Source organism: Sitophilus oryzae, unplaced genomic scaffold, assembly GCF_002938485.1.
Source record: "Sitophilus oryzae breed Bouriz unplaced genomic scaffold, Soryzae_2.0 scaffold_1717_pilon_pilon, whole genome shotgun sequence".
In the NCBI taxonomy this organism is placed as follows: Eukaryota; Metazoa; Arthropoda; class Insecta; order Coleoptera; family Curculionidae; genus Sitophilus; species Sitophilus oryzae.
The window spans coordinates 36,051-49,102 of record NW_022146410.1 but is presented as its reverse complement, the minus strand read 5'-3'; the positions used below and the strand labels follow the sequence as shown (position 1 = coordinate 49,102).

The window sequence follows — 13,052 nt, the reverse complement described above, 5'->3', positions numbered from 1 at the left end:
TGATATAAAGGTAAGTTGGTGTTATTGAAATTATTTATTAAATTCAGTTTTTGTTTTAAGTGTTTGGATTCGATGGATAACAGACCTCTACCGCCTTTCATTCTGAAGATATACAATTGAGCTACTGAGAAGTTGAGGTGATGACTCCGGTGCAAGGTAAGAAGGGTTCGAACCTGAATGGTATTATTATTAAGTTCTTATTTTATAAAAAAAAAACTTACTAAACTTAATTTAAATTAGTATGTTTTTAAGAAAAGGCAATACATTTGGAGATTCACTTATTAACGAAGTAGTAGAGAGTAGCTGTAATGAAACGGAATAAAGAAATTCAAATAAAATTAAAATAAAACTTCACAAACTTTTAAATAAAATAATTAATACATCAGTGTTAAACCAGCTAGAATTCAATCCTATTCAATGGTAGCTTATTACTATATGGGCGTAAATCGAGTCTTTTAAAGCGCAACATTCGAGTATCTATTTAATTATGGTGAATTAAAATCGTGCGTGACTACTAAATCCGAACAACGACGACCACAATAACAGCATGAAAAAAAGCTTAATTAACAAAACTTCTATATCGGTTCGTGAGCGGCGAGCACCAAAACGGCATTTTTCTTTTATTTGTAGAAGCATCAATCATTGCGGTGGAGTCTCGCCGGCATGATTCTCCTATTAATAATTATTTTTGGAGATTAATATAACATAGCACTCGAAAAACAGATCCGTAATATTATTTTTATTTATTATTATACATATTATTTATTTTTTGTTATCATATTTTGTGATCGTGGGAAAGACCATGAAAGATAATTTTGGCGAAATCAATATACAGGGTGGTCCTAACTGTATTCCGGAAACTTCGCCAGCATATTCTGTAACTAAAAATAAGTAAAAAGGTTTGTATAAATGTATGTCCAAAAATGTTTAGTTCCGGACATACAGGGTGTAGAAGTTTCAGTTCTATTTCGATTTTTTCCAAATAATTTCTGAAGTTACGTCAATATTTGGATGAAAATTGGTGTCTGGGAGTTTTTTGACATGAGAAATTTGATTTTAGTGTCAATATGACTCCTACTAGTAGAGGGCGCCACCTACATATTTTTTAACTGGGTTGAAGAGTAATAACTTTTCGTCCGTACCTATATAAAACTACTGAGTAAAAACTATACATTTACTACGTGTTTTACGTAAAAAAGATTTATGATTAATTTAAAAAAATAAAAAGTTCCCAAATTTATCTCATTTCATTCAAATAACTATCTACTCAACATGTTTATTTTTCGTCAATAATGACATGTATTGACTATCTCCATTCTAAATATCTTGAAAACACAATTTTTTACGTAAAAAATTACGGAAATGCGTATTTCTTCGCTCAGTAGTTTTATAAAGGTACGGACGAAAAATTATTACTTTTCAAAACAGTTAAAACACATGTAGGTGGCGCCCTTTACAGATACAAGTAAAGTCCCTAGATATATAAAGTACCGCAATTGGTTTGTTCAATGTTATTGGCGCCAAAATGGCGGATTTTTGGGGTATTTCTGGAAAAACTGTAGTGGTAGGACTGTTTAAATGTCACATTTGTCTGAATTTGTCATGTCAAATGTTGAGAAGCTGTCAATTTCAGGATAAAAATATTTATCCACATATTTTAAAATAATTATAAAGCCACTAAAATACTACAAATTTTTAGTTAATAATGTATAGGCGTCGATATCTTTAGTGAAGAAATGTGTATTACACGAAAAGGCCGCCATTTGATGTGTTTTCTAACATCGTCGATATTCAATACACGTTAGGTAGTGGATTGAATTTATTTATGCTCCAGTGAATATTTTTAACAATCTTATTTGTAGTATAACCTATTGGTACATAAAACTTCATTATAGAACAAGACAAGACCACAATAGATCTGAGAAGGTCGCAGTGGGTCAGGCCGAAATCAACCTCTAGAAATCTAATCTAGAACAAGACAAAGACCTTACTTGCAAACTACCATACATATCTTTTAAAAAGGATGCTAAGTGTAAGTGAAATCTCTACGTAATCATTCCCTAAAATGTTTAGTGTAGTTTAGTTTTCAACATTTTGCAGCAAGAAGTTTAGATAAATCTACAATATATTATCATCAGACCAAACGAAGGATAATTATTTAAAAGAATAAGTTATGTTATGATACATATATAGATTTGGATGACATCGCTTCAGGTGGTTTTACCAGTCAGGACTAACAGGGATATTAATCAAAACAATGAAAAAAAGCTCAAATAAATTTGATCCTAATAACAAGAATGTTGTTTATGCATATGCTAACTATATAGTTATTTTCATGGACTTAAATAGATTAGTTTTTATGTATTTATTGATAGTAATTAATATTTTTTGGTTCATATTGTAATTACTAATAAAAAGTAAACAATATAATGTAAGCATGTAAAGTTATATTTAAAAATTTGGTCTTATAGTGTCAGTTATAAATAAAAGTGTGTGATTTAAATTTGATTATTATACATGACATAAAATTGTTAAGATTCATTTGAAGTTTTACATATTGTCGAGGTAAAATTATGCCTACTTAATTTATGTATAACAATAATTACAGTTATTTCAATGTTAAATTTATAGCAGTAAAACTTTTTTATTATAATGATACTTAAACATTATGACACTTGTTGTTTTAAAAATATAACATTAAATTGCAGAGTAAAATATATTTTAATTGTATTATGTGGTAATAACTTGCTTTTATTCAACTAATAATAAATTTGTTGTATAAAAATCACTCCATAACATACAAACCTTAATTATACAGCATACATAAAGAGCTCCTATGCGTTTCAAGCTTCTTTCTAAGTTATTTTTAAATTAAATGCACAATTACATACCTAAAATACCGAAACTACCTGAAGTAATACTAATTGAAACAATCTTTCTATCAATATATTAATATATTTCAAAAATAGCAGGTATGTATCATATCAATTTAATTATTACATTTATTTGTTTCAACCATGGTTCAAAATTTTCTCGTATAAAAGCCGGCTGTCAAATATAAGTTTGTAGCTTATTCATAGTTCCAAAGGCTTTCGTTAAATCATGCTTATTTGTCAAAACTAACTACAGCATAACTGGTATAATAGGGAAAGTTTACTTATGGTATAGGTATCCCATTCTCATCAACAAAGTTTTTCCAATTGTTTCGACTGAATTAAGTACTAAAATTCTAAATGTTATTCCACCTTTATTTCCTCTTACCTATTAACTTACTTCTGTTGGCGTACTTTGCGCTAAAAGGTAACAAAATAAATGCTAATACAAATGAAAAACACTTGTACGGAAACCATTCGTTTATAACCTCTTAACATATATAAGCCTAAAAAATTAAATTTATGAAATTGAATATTAATATACCACCTGATATTACGTTAAAATGAAGGTAAACTGTAGATAATAAACGTAATTCTATTACAATTAATAAATATTTTATTTTACGGCTTGCTTGTCAATGTTGGTCGGCCATATTGGCGCCGGACCGACCAGCTGCTTAAAAAGCCGAAACAGCGAAATGTTGGCCTCATTTTTAAATTTGCCGCTAGTTTTGGCGCCAATATGGCGGTAATTGTGGTACTTTATATATCTAGGGACTTTAATACAAGTCATATTGACATCAAAATCAAATCTGTCGTGCCAAAAAGCTCCCAGATTCCACTTTTCATCGAAATATTGACGTTACTTCAGAAATTATTTGGAAAAAATCAAAATAATGTTGAAATTTCTATACCCTGTATCTTTAAAACTAAGCACTTTAGGACATACCTACATTTATACGAACTTTCTCACTTATTCGTATCTGCAAAATACGCTGTCAAAATTTCCGGAATACAGTTTGGACCACCCTGTATAGACGTTATCTACTAAAAATTGACATAAAACTTAACACTAATCATTAGGGTGGGTCAAAAAAATTGTCTATTTGTTTCACTTTATACTCTGAAAAAAAGTTTGGTAGATACCTCAAAAAATTCTCTCCAAGTATGAGCTCTTAATTTTAATACGAGATATGAATTTTTCTTTCTAGTAATAAGGAAAAAATAGAAAACTGAAAGGCGGAGGACCTTAAAATTAAGAGCTCATACTTGGAGAGAATTTTTCTAAGGTGTCTACCAATGAAGTGAGACCCTAGATCCTCCTTACGTGGATAAGTAAATCACTATGGAAACTGTCCCAAACATATCAACGACTTCCATTTATCTTCTTTTTTTGTTGCACACGCGGTGCTTCTACTCTATCTATCCTTGTCGAGGACCTATCGCCCACGCGCCAAATTTGGACATTAATTTTAAAATTTAATTTGTAAAATGTATATATTTGAACAATAATTGAGTTACGTTGTTATGTTACTGTTACAAAAATTAAATTATATAACAAATAAATCAGTCACTCCGTACGAATATCAATATTCTTAGGAAATCTAACCAACAGAAAAATACTCGAAATGAAAGAGCTAAAATTGGACAAATAAAATACTAGATGGCGCGACAATATCATAATCAGAATATAATTATTGGAAATTTTCAACTTTCGGTTTTGGATCGACGTAGATCGACGGCACGTCTACGGTCTTGAAGCTCGGCAAAATATGCACAGTTGCCAGATTCAAACAGACTTTAATTGGCATTCCATTCTTTTTCTGGTGTATAATAATTTCTTTCTATTCTTCGTTTCTTGTCAGATACACTTATATTAATTTTTCGTTTGGCTTTTAAAATTAGAATAAATTAATAAAAATAAAAAAAAATAAATTAGAAAACATACCTATTCTCTCAAAATACATATTTTTTAATATACACTACTTTATTATGTTAACTAAGAAAATAACTTTAATTACCTTTAAAATTAATAATATACAGGGCGATTGATAGTGATATTTATTAATGCTGAAACGTTAGTAATGAAATATACGTTTAATAATAATGGAAATGATTTATTAAAATGCAGTACAAAGAATGTTAATTGACTAAAAAAAATACTATAATAACAAATTTTTTCTGTTTGCCATGTTATTTATATATACCTAGGTAGATTTTAAAAAGTGACACAGGTACAATTAATAATATATTAGTTCGGCATAAAAGTTGCTGTCACGACATCGTGCAGTAAATTAAAATTCGTAAAATAAATTAAAATTATTAATTAAACAAATCTTTATAAAGAAACACAAACAAGTATATCAAATTTGGGCCCAATCGAACGGCAGGAAATGGTATCGTAATATGGTACTACATTATGGTACCCCTTGATATGCTTCATGGTACCATAATATTACAATGTCATCAAAAATACGCAAGTATAATCAAATATGAGCCCAATCGAACGTCAGGAAGTGGTATCGTAATATGGTACTATATTAATGTACCACTTGATATATGCATCATAGTACCATCATATTACAATGTCACCGAAGATACTTACTATACCAAGTTAAGCCCCATCGAACGCCAGGAAATTGTATCGTATATGGTACTATTATGGTACCTCTTGATATGCTTCATGGTACCATAATATTGCAATGTCATCAAAAATATGCAAGTATATATCAAATATGAGCCCAATAAATAAACGTCAGGAAGTGGTAGCATAATATGGTACTACAGAAGGTACCAATTTATATGCTCCATGGTGCCATCATATTACGATGTTACCGAAAATACGTAGTATATATAGTTTAAGCTCAATCGAAAGCCAGGAAATGGTATCGTAATATGGTACTACATTATGGTACCCCTTGATATGCTTCATGGTACCATAATATTGTAATGTCATCAAAAATACGCAAGTATGTTCAAATATGAGCTCAATCGAACGTCAGGAAGGGGTATCGTAATATGGTACTATATTAAGGTACCACTTTATATGCATCATAGTACCATCATATTACAATGTCACCGAAGACTTACTATACCAAGTATAAGTCCAATCGCACGCCAGGAAATGGTATCGTATATGGTACTATTATGGTACCTCTTGATATGCTTTATGGTACCATAATATTACAATGTCACTGAAGATACGTAATATACCAAGTTTAAGCCCAATCGAACGCCATATATCGTAATATGGTACTATATTACGGTATCACTTGATATGCTTCATGGTACCATAATATTGCAATGTCATGAAAAATACGTCAATGTGTGTGTCGGTGCAAGTATATATCTAATACCGTATGATACCGAAAAAAACGGCGTCCAGTTGGCTGGGAAAAGACGATATATGACAATTCCCATATAAATTTACACATAAAATGACAGCGATTTTCATTTCATAGCCATCGCTAACGCCGTTTTTTCCCGATCATACGGTATGAACACAATCGAACGTCAGGAAGTGGTGTCATAATAGTAGAACAATACTTATTATATTGTCGCCGAATTACAATCAAAATTTAGGATTCAGTTAGAATCAAACGTCAGGAAGTGATTTTAATTCAGCTCGTAAGATTTAACTCCAACTAACATGGCAAGTTAAATACTTAAACGTTTGAAAAAAGAGCTCTAATCTATTTTAATATATTTAAATGATGTAGCAAATTTGAACGTAGGCTTTATCAGGAAGTATTACAATATAAATTACACAATGTCATAAAATTCTTTTAAATTTCGTTTGTAGAAAACTGTTTTCTTTTAAATTTATCGACCTCTGTTATGTAGTAGTGAAACTACCGCATCAAAATATCTGGTTTGGAGACAGGCTTTAAAAGCCTGTCTCCTTTTGAGACCTACGATTTTTTACATGTAACGAGGCTTCTGTTGCGTAGCTAGATATTCTGTGCTAATAGGTAGTAGAGATCCCGAGCTACACAGCTCGGGATCTCTACTACCAGAAATCAACAGAAGAATTAAGTAGGCATGGAGTACTTATGGAAGAAACTGAATCATGTTCAAATTTAGAATGCCGCTTTATCTAAAGAAGAAAACATTCGACCAATGTGTACTCTACTACCAGTCGTGACTTATGCATGCAAAACACGTAAAACGGACATATTAAGGAAACTGTAGGTCGCACAACGCTCAATGGAACGAAATATGCTGGGGGTATCCAAAAGAGACAGTAAAAGAATAGACAAAAGACCCAGGTAATAGATGTCATCCACAAAGTCAAATCCCTCCAATGGCAATGGGCAGGATACCTGGCAAGAACAACAGATGGACCACAAAAATTACAGCATGGTACCCACGAGAAATTAAGAGGCCTGGAGGAAGACCTGAGATGGTACCATGATATTAGATAGTTAGCAGGGATAACTTGGGCCTGCATAGCTAACAATAGACTACAGTGGGCCCAACTACAAAGAGAGTATTTAAATACGTAAGGGAGGCTACACTATAATTAGAAATGGTTGAATAAACTGAGAATGATGATGATTATGATGATTTACCAAACAAAACAAAACAGAAGTGCAAAGAAATATTATTTAAAGAGTTGTATTTGTGATGTGAATTAGTAATCCAATTCGTCTTAATCTCCAAATTTTAATAAAAAATCTGATATAAAAAATATATTTTTCCCTATAATTATTGAACAAACATTGAATGGTTAGTTAGGCAAGAGCATTCCTGCAAGATAACTACGTGAATAATATGAACCCAAGCCCGAGCATTTCGCTCGTTTTGATTCACGGTAGCCATTCGATACTTATCAACAAAACGCGTGAAACAAGAGCCGGACTCGCTCTTATATTATTAACACTGTGTATTATCGGCATTAACCATGCGAACTCTAATGTGTTAAATTCGATTAAGAGACAGATATTGAATTTCTGACGGGTGGGACCTCCCTAGTTGAGATTAAGGTACGTTACAAGGTAAATGTTGGACAGGTCGAGTCAAATACCAGCGATTTTAGTATTCAACAGAAAAGAAATCATTTATTTCGAATATTTTGAAATCGCAGTAAGAAAAAATAATATCCATACGAATAATCTATCCAACGAACCAAAAAATGAAATTAAAAAAGAGTTTGTCTGTGAATTAAAATGACAAACACAACTGTCATTGTCAAAGGTCTTCCCGTTGGACAGGCTATATCTTTATTATATTTGAATAAAAATATTACGGAAGAAGTATAATTCTATTCATGTATTTAAGCATGGTCCTTGATCCATCTCCATCCTTGACAGTTCTGTTTGAAGTTTCAATTGAAATATTTGATCTGATTTGAAATTTTGGGAATTTTTGTGTTTGTGTTTACTGAATTTATTTTTTGTGATTTATTAATTATTCTACAATTATTGGTCTTGTTTAGAGGTAGTAAATGTAGAAGAAAAGTGTGTGTAATTAAAATGACAGACACAACTGTCACCATCAATTTTTACTTCCATGCCCCAGTAACCGTCATATTAGGATACCACCACTTTTATTAGACCCAGTAATCAGCACACAAAAATAAACTGAAAATATTCTTTAAATCTTGATAATCGCCTACAGACAGCAAGTTTAATATCCATACAGATTATTTAATATAAAACATGCATAATTAAACTTAATTTTGTACACTTACTGAACTATCTTAAAAGTCTTAATATACACGTTAATGAACTTGCACAGAATCAACATCGTCCCAATTGCGTACCAAAAAATAATACATGAATTATGACAGGTATAATAAAATGCGCATGTTGTGAGTTGTGAAATACATTTTGATTGTTTCTTAATATTTGACAATTTGTGCCGCTTATGGCGTTCTGGGGTCCGATAGACCCCAATTGTTTTTTTCAGTTAAAGTTTGTTATTTTAACATTGTTTACAACAGATATATTGAAACTTGTGAATTAATAATGCCTCATTAATTTTCAAAAAATTAATAAGAACGGACACAAAAATAAAGTAAAACGCATTTTTTAGGAATTTTTGACAACAAAAATATAAGTTGGCTAAAAAAACTATACAAGTTAAAAACATATATACAGGGTGATTCCTGTAAGTCGGTCATGCTTTCGAGGAATGATAGGGACGTCGAAATATTAATTTTGATATAGCACACTATGGGTCGGAAATGCCTCTTACGCAAGATACAGAGTGTTAAAGTTTTTGAAAAATTAAAGATATTCTTTAATAGTTTTTTAACAGTTCAAGGTATCGTTATAAAATTTTATTATAGGAGTCTGCCTAACAGAGACACTTTAAATGTAAAAAGAAGAGGTTTTAGTTTCAACCAGTGACGGAGCTGTGATACGCATCGGGTAATATTTAAAAAAAAAGTACGCCACTGATAAAAATAAAAATTTCGGAGTTTTTTTATTTACTCGGTTTATTTCCAAGAAAAAATGTCTCTTGCAACTTTCTTTTATCTAACACCATTTTGTCACAACTTAAAAATAAATATTTTTTAATGAGAACCTTAAATATGCGAATTATTGTAACTACCTTAAACTACGAATTTTATTATTAACAATAAAAAAAATTCTACTTTAAATTTATAATTTTTTAAAAAATTATTTAGAGCTAATAGTAAAAAGTACTAAAGTTACCCAAGATGAAGAGAGCTAACGATGTACATGTGTTTCTGCCCTCTAATTATAATAATTCGCTGTATTTAAGATTCTCATTAAAAAATTTATTTATTTTTAAATTGTGACAAAATGGTGTGAGATAGGAGAAAATTGCAAGAGACATTTTTTCTTGGAAATAAACCGAGAAAATAAAAAAACTCCGAAATTTTTATTTTTATCAGCGGCGTACTATTTTTTCTTAAATATTACCCGATGCGTATCACAGCTACGTCACTGGTTGAAACTAAAACCTCTTCTTTTTACATTTAAAGTGTCTCTGTTAGGCAGACCCCTATAATAAAATTTTATAACGATACCTTGAACTGTTAAAAAACTATTAAAGAATATCTTTAATTTTTCAAAAACTTTAACACTTTGTATCTTGCGTAAGAAAAAATTACCCGATGCGTATCACATCTACGCCACTGGTTGAAACTAAAACCTCTTCTTTTTACATTTAAAGTGTCTCTGTTAGGTAGATTCCTATAATAACATTTTATAACGATACCTTCAACTGTTAAAAAACTATTAAAGAATATCTTTAATTTTTCAAAAACTTTAATACCCTGCATCTTGCGTAAGAGGCATTTCCGACACATAGTGTGCTATAGGGTAAGTCCGGTATAGTTGGACCACTTTTTTTGCTCCTACTTTTACACTTCTATATTAAATTTTAGAAAGCGCCATCTAGCAAAAAGAAGTAACTATATAGTTATTGTGCAAGTATTTATTATGCAAAAATACAAAAATTCACAAAGGAAACTATGAGTGAAATTTAAAAAAAAGTGGTATCGGTCGAACTATCCCGATGTCCTCGGGTTAGATGGACCAAGATATATGGGATAGATCGACCACTTTTTAAATCAAAAGTTATAAACTAAAAAATATAAATTTTAATAAAAGTAAACGAATTTGCATCAAGAACTAAAAATAAGGATACATAAACAACATTAATTTCTTAAAGGGACTTATTTAGGCACTGTTTTTAGAGGCGGTTTTGCCGCACTGGTAACACATCTGTGAATATTTCATACAACCCTCGTGTGACCATCTATCACATCGAGTGCACTGGAACCAGTCATCCTTTTTCCTAGTCACTGAGTAGTTTTCGCGGCAACCAGTACAATCGTTTTCATCCCATTTTTCGTCACCGCTTTCGCTGTCTTGCAAAATAATTTCACTCTCTGAGTTGCTATCATCACTATAATCTTCTTTTAATCTCTTTGTTATTGGTCGTTTCTTTTTAGCTCTTTCTTTGCTCGACTTGTTTTTTATTTCGGCCTTCTGTTTTTTTTGTTTTTGCAGCTCAATATTTTCTGGACTTGTCAAAACATTGGCTACTTGACGGGCACGCTTTCTAACCGTATTAACAGCAGATGTATTAATAACAGGCGCAATTTCATTCAGGGCTTTTCCTGGGGTAATTTCTGTTGTTTGGGCTTGTTGTTCATTTGGACAGTTTGGAGGGTTCAAACCATTGTAATCGGGATCTTTGGAGCAACCAGCAACTGGCGATAGTGTCTTGGAGCAACTAGCAACTGGCGATAGTGTCTTGGAGCAACTAGCAACTGGCGATAGTGTCGGAGCAATGTTTGGATTAGATGTTAAAGAAATTGCGTGTCTGTTGGGAATACCATCAGTTTGATTAGCAGAATTCGAAACTAACGTATCGCTTAAGTATGCATAATCTGGAATGATACTGGGATTAAACGGTAGGATTCCTGTGGCTTTGAAGCCAGAAATGGCGTTTTGAACTGTAGCTGATTTGTTCCAAGCTTCTCCAAGTAATTTGCCGAATTGGTAGCGGGTTATTTTCCTAGAAGGATTTGTTTTCATAAATCGGTTACACTCAGAATAATAATGGGATTTAAGTGATTTAAAGAACGACCTATCTAAGGGCTATAGAAAATGTGTCGTATGGCTAGGCAGACACAGTAAAATAATTTCATTTGCTTCACAAAATTCTAATACTTTTACAGAGTTGGTGTGCGATGTGTGCCCATCTAAGATAATTAAGGCGGTACCAGCAGGCATTTTCTTGGCAGGAAATGCTCCTCTAACCATTTCTTAAAAATAACAGCATTGATGTAAGCTGATTTCTCGTTCATTACAATGGCAGACCCTGGAGGCATTCCGTCCTTATGACATTCCTTAAGGTTTTTTCCTTTTAAAATACATAGGGGGGGTAGAAAAACACCTTCTGCACTGCAACATGCTACAATAGAAATGGTTTCCCCCTTTTCGCCAGAAGTTATGTTGGATACAGTTTTAGACCCTTTTTCCGCTATAACATACCCAGGTTTATTATTTAACTGTAGGCCACTTTCATCAATATTAAAAATATTTCCTGGCTTCTCAAATAATTGATATTCGGTTAAAACATTTTCAAGAACAGAAAAATACTCTTCCACTACGGTCTTATTCAATCCTACAGCACGCGCATTTGATACTCCTTCTGCCTTTCTAACTGATAAATCTGCATGCCTTGATAAGAATAACTGCAACCAATCATACCCGGCTTTTTTTCTTTATTTTATTAAAGTTGTGCTTAATTTTAAGTTTCTCAGCAAGTTAGTTCAAAAGCCATGCTTCTTACCAGATCACGATTTGGAGTAAAACCATACTTCTGCATTTTTTAATGTGGGAAACTAACTTCAGTTCAGCTTCTTCATTAAGGCAGGACTGCTTCCCCAATGAACGTGACTTTGATGACTTTTGTAATTTTATTCTGTTTTTAAGCGTAGTTTTAGGTATTCCATATTCCCTTGCAGCTTGATTAACACCTAATGTACCCGTGGAAACAGCATTCATTGCATTTTGAAGGGCCTCTGCGCTCCAAGTAGCTCTATTGACTGTGCCTTTCCTTTTATAAAAAGTCGGCATTATGACTATCTAAAACAAAACAATGGTCTAACTAACCCAAAAAATTACGGTCCAACTAACCCATTTACATGGGTTAGATGGACGCCCTTGTCAATACGGCCTAGTACTATTCAGCGATAAAAATATTAGGTTAAACTGTACTTTGTTAAGGTAGCAACAATCTACTATACAATCGGCAAAAAATACTTACATATATTTTTTTTACAGCATGTAATACTAAACTATAGAATTTTTTTTATTACTAACATGTGCACACTAACTAAGCTTCTGTGTGACTGAACGCCGCCAGACAAACAAAAACAATATTTTAATATTTGGATTCGTCCAACGGAGGGGTGCCCGGGTGTAGATGTATAAAAAATTAAATAACACGTAGAATTTTGGCACTGGTCGATCTAACCCGATGGTCCAACTACCCCGGAATTACCCTATCAAAATTAATATTTCGACATCCTCTATCATTCCTCGAAAGCATGACCGACTTACAGGAATCAGCCATATATTTTGACTTTCTTGTATAACTGAAACTATAAACAACTAAACTATGAAGTTAAAGTAATAAACAAACATTATTTTCAACAAAACTACGAACCCTGAATGTATATGACTTTTT

The 13,052-nt window shown here is 32.0% G+C and overlaps 1 long non-coding RNA gene across 1 annotated transcript; it reads right to left on the bottom strand.

The window, feature by feature from the left end:
• Nucleotides 1-2,749: 2,749 nt before the first annotated feature.
• On the bottom strand, nt 2,750-3,618 carry LOC115881376. The gene is made up of 3 exons (XR_004050035.1): nt 3,431-3,618; nt 3,274-3,379; nt 2,750-3,221 (listed from the first exon to the last, which is right to left on the bottom strand). It is a non-coding gene; the product is annotated as an uncharacterized LOC115881376 (long non-coding RNA).
• Between the last annotated feature and the right edge of the window lie 9,434 nt (nt 3,619-13,052).